At 41.8% G+C, this 4911-nt stretch overlaps 1 pseudogene; it reads right to left on the bottom strand.

Annotated features, from left to right (window-relative positions):
- Positions 1-3738: 3738 nt before the first annotated feature.
- LOC103080545 (PRELI domain-containing protein 2 pseudogene) lies at positions 3739-4263 on the bottom strand (annotated as a pseudogene).
- Positions 4264-4911: the final 648 nt, after the last annotated feature.

The following is a 4911-nucleotide window of genomic DNA, read 5'->3' as shown; positions in this document are numbered from 1 at the left end:
GGAGAGAAACAACAGGGAACAGGGACGGAAAAGAAGAAACTATGAAAAACATGGCAAAACTCGAAGAGCAGAGCCATTCAGTGGAGGGGCTTTAACAAACCTAAATAGGACCTGAAAGAATTCAAAACATAAATGATGACCCTGAAATGATTTCTTTATCTTCAGCACATTCTGTTTGCAAAAGCAGGGAAATGTATACTAAATTAAGAGAAGGCTCAAGATGGAGGGGATATGGGGATATGGGGATACACATATACGTATAGCCGATACACCCTGCTGCACAGCAGAAACCAACACAACACTGCAAAGCATCCACACTCCAATAAAGATGTGAAAAAAAGAGTTCCGTGTAAATGGCTGAAATAGAGCAAAAAAAGATGTGCAACTTAAAAGAATAAACTTGCGTCAGCTATACCACGCACCACGACGTTGATAAATGGGATATTACTACACAGGTACTGTTTATAAAATACACAAAGCAATTTATATCAAAATAATATAGCACCTTTTTAAACCCCATGATTGAAACCGTAAAAGCCCGTTCATGGTAAAAGCACCCTAATCATGTAGGGATAGCCTAAGTCAGCTTCTCTGTGCATGAGAACTTTATATTGTGTCCTGAGTGATTAGCTGTATTGATCAGTGGGCCCAAATGGCTATAAACCCTTCTTAAATGATAGGAGACACAGAAGCCACAAATACCTCCCCTAAATCACTGTTTCTCAAAATTTGGTCTGTGAAACAGCACAACCAAGTCTCCTGGTGAACTTGTTTTAAAATGCAGGTCCCCGAGTACCATTTGAAGTTCCATGAATCAGAATCTCTGGGGGAGGCCCTGGGAACCAGCAGTTGAGCCCACCTACCCAAGGATTTCTGGTACAAGTAGAAAGAAGCCTGGGAATCACTGTAATACATCCGCACCTTCCTGTGTAGGATCAGCAACCCAGCCAGCAGGAGCCTGGCCAGGTCTGTGAATTAACCCTTCTCACCCTTGCTCCTAATGTACCCAGTAAGGCTCTACTCTCGGTATTGACATTTTATAGATAATCAAATTAAATGTGGACTTCTAAATATTTTATCACAGGAAGAAGATTCTGACACATAATAAAAATAAAGTTTAACAAGTCTTAATTAATTTTAAAAGGAGCATACGATTTCTAAGCCATATATGTGAAGCTTGAAATAATGGATGCCTGCAGGGGTGAAAAAAATGAGGAAAAGTGTCTGATGCAAGTTCAGAGGATTGCTTGGGAACGGGGAGGAAAATACATGTAACAGCAGTCTTGGAGGAGAGGCAGAAAGCAGCTTACATCCAGAATAGGGAAATGAAAATCTCTTAAAAGTTGGCTGAGATATTTAAGCTGGTCCGTAACACTCTTGAAGCAAAGGCTGGAAACTACCGGCAAACATGTTTTGTTTGGCCGGCACAGTGCTTTAAACGATCCTGAATTCGTTGCCAACACATAAAAATAGGGCGATTTTTTTTTTTTTTCTATCTTTTCCTGGAAAATTGGAAGAACTAGGACAACCAGCCAGTTGGCAACACTGTGCTGGAGCCGGGCAGCAGCTGCCCACCTTCTGCCAGCCACATACTCCTGGAGTCTCCCCAGTGGCCGCCAGCCTGCTTCACGCATCATGTCACCTGCCAGACCCCTGTAGGCATTTCCACTGGCCACCCCAGCTTCAAGGAATTAAGGCAAAAAGTCAACCTCTCTGTGCTTCACTCTTTCTAACAATAATTCTTGCTACAAAGATACTTTCCTACCCTGGAGGTGTTAAGAAAGGAATCAGATAATATCTGCAAATCACCTAGAATTCACTGTAGTGTTCGCTGCCCATTGGAATCACCTAGGGAGCTTTAAAAAATACTGATGCCTGGGTTCCAACCCCAGAGATTCTGACTTATTGGTCTGGGATGTAACCTAGGCAGCAGGAGTGCAGAAAGCTCCCAGGTGGTTCCAATGGACAGCTAAGGTTGAGAACTCCTGCCTTCACAGAATGCAAGTTGTTGAGTATGAAGGGTTACGTTTATTCTTTTTTTCGGGGGGCTGCACCACGAGGCTTGCGGGATCTCAATTTCCCGACCAGGGACGGAACCCGGGCCCTGGCAGTGAAAGTTCGGAGTCTCAGCCACCAGGGAACTCCCAGGGTTACATTCATTCTAACATCAGCCTCCAAGTACAGATTTCTTGCCTCTCACCTCTGTGATAATTCACATCACCTTTTATTTTTGGAAATGTGCCATTATTCCAAAAGCCTACCAACTGCCATTTACAAACTGGAAAAGGAGGTCAAAGTTGTGTTCTGGTTTCTACCATTCATTTTCCCTCCAACACAAGTGAGGAATGAAACACTAAGGAAATGAAGGGAAATTATCCTAAGACACAAAACTCAGGCAGCACAAACAGCTCAAAGACAGTAAGAGGAGCTCACAGTGGCAAGCTTTTTTAAAAAACAAAACAAAACAACAATTGCTCTGAAATTCATCAATTCGCTAAATGGAAAAATTTTCAAATATTAAAAAAATGATTTCCCCCAGACTTCCCAGTAATGGCCCAATTTTTTTATTTTAAGAAGATGAATTCCAAATTATTGCCCCTCTTCAAGCTTTCTTTTAGGTAGTGTGCATTTATGTCTTGGCTTCCTGTCGCGGGAAATGCAAACTACCGTCATCTAACTTTCAAACAGTAATCCTACGTTACATTACGTTAGAAAAGTACATTTCCAAACTGGCTCCGTGTACTAATAATACCTTCTATTTACTTCTGTGCACCAGGTGACATGGTAGGCACTTTATCACACGATGTCCAATTGTTCCAACAACATCATAAGGTTAACTCTATAATCTCATTTTACAAACCTAAAAAATGAATTCCAGAAAGATTTTAAATTACGTACATGATCACCGAGTTATTGCGTGGCCACGCTCAAATTCAAACCCGAGTCTCTGACTCCCAAACCTGTGCTTTTCATACCAAACCACCTTGTTTAATCATCACAAATAGAAAGATCTGTGCCCAGTTATCCATCCCCCTTTGCCCAGTGAAAAACAGAGTGGTCACATGATCTGCTCCAGATCCCAGAGTGAGTTAGGAGTCAAGATGATAGCCCACCTCCCCACTCCCCAGCTTCTTTTAAGGACCAATCACAGTTCACGTGTTACGTTATAAAAGTCAGCTGATGGCAGTTATGTAGTACTGATGGGTAGAAATCAAATGCTCCTGATTTCTGAGAATCTGCAACATTACTATGAATATGGCTTAACGTCAACACAGGTCTGGTATATTCCTTTCTGTTCCAGGCCACCTAAGAATCAGGTATCAGGTTTACCTCATTTGTCCCAGAATCCCCTCATGAATCCTATGAGCAATGATACCGAGAACAAACAGGGACAGGCAGCGCTTTCCAGGCCTCTGGCCCAGCCTTGGCAGCTCCAACACTGCCACCAGGCAATCAGCGGGATATCCTGAAGGGCAGACACCACCTGCTATGGGATTTTTCCTTTATTTGTAAAATCATAGAGATTATGCCACAAGAACCAGCCAGAAGGTCTCAGCTCCACTAGAGCCGCGATTTGAGGCTAGCTCCCAGGGGAGTGTATCTTGTCATGTCCTGGCAGGAAGGTCTCCTCTTCTGTAAGCTGCCAACACCACATCCTTAAACCTGTATTTCGAAAATTGTGTGTTGTGTCTAAGATTCTCGAGAAAAAGTAGACACAACACAACTTCGTGGGATTCTTTATTCAGCTAAGGGGGCACCACACTGTTCCTTTAGCAGTATCTCCGTTATTCTAATTCCCTTCTGGGTGCCCTGTCTTAAAAATGTGCTGGCAAGTTTCCAAAACGCAGTTGAGAAAACCAGCCCCTGTGATTGAAATCCCGCTTTTTTGAATGAACTCTGTCCAATTTGGATTTTTCATACTTTCCCAGAAGACAGACTCTTCCTTCATGGATGCATATTGTGTCCACGTAAGACAGTGACCCCTTATAGCCACGTTCCTTTCCTGAGGATTGAACCACGATTCCTCTTCTAACTGGATATGAGGTACCTTTAAAATGTTCACCTTCCTTAAAATTTCTGGAACCACATTCTGACAGACTGCAATCCTTTCTATAGATGATCCCTGTTGACACATCCTGTTTTTCCTACACAATTTTTTACAGAGATGACATTTTTATCCATGGGGTTCAGATACTTTCAGAGGAAGCTGGTGACCACCTGCTCGAAGGGGTGCTTGAACACCTCGTGCCCGTCCACGGTGACCCCCACGGTGACCGCCAACCACGCCTCCACAAGCACACTACTCTGCTGGAGCTCTTCACCAGCCTACTTTTAATAACAAAATCCATTTACCTAATCACGTTTACTCTAATCTCAGCCTGACCATGCACAGAACTTTTTCAGGGCTCCCTTTCCACAAACCTTCCACAGCCTCTCTATCCATATTAGTTTTGTCCCATATTTTTTTCCCATCTAGAAACAACCAGCGCTAGGACCAAATCACTTTCTCTTCCTTAATAAAATGCAATTCCATTCCTCATACCTTCTTTTACTCAAAACATATATCCTACTTTCCTCCTGTATAGTGAAATGTTTCCTTTATTGTTTTTAGTAGCTTTAATTACGTACATAAATTAGAATCCTCAACTCTTAAAAACCTTTATTTCTAGTGAAAACCAAGAAGCAATTATAACCTGTCTTTTACATTAGCATTCTGTAAATTGGTAAACATAAATACCAATAATAACTTTTAAAAACATGTGCTTTTTATAGAAAATATCTCAGTGTGGCACCAAACATTTAGTAATAGTCCTAAAGACGTTCAGTTTCTCTGTAAAGGGAAGCCAATGTTTAGTAATTAATTTTCAGTATCTTATTATGTTTAGGAATGACTTAGTTATTCAATAAACT

This window comes from Lipotes vexillifer, unplaced genomic scaffold (assembly GCF_000442215.2).
Source record: "Lipotes vexillifer unplaced genomic scaffold, Lipotes_vexillifer_v1.1 scaffold2825, whole genome shotgun sequence".
In the NCBI taxonomy this organism is placed as follows: Eukaryota; Metazoa; Chordata; class Mammalia; order Artiodactyla; family Lipotidae; genus Lipotes; species Lipotes vexillifer.
Note: the sequence above shows the minus strand (reverse complement) of the source record. Positions and strands in the feature narration are given on the sequence as shown.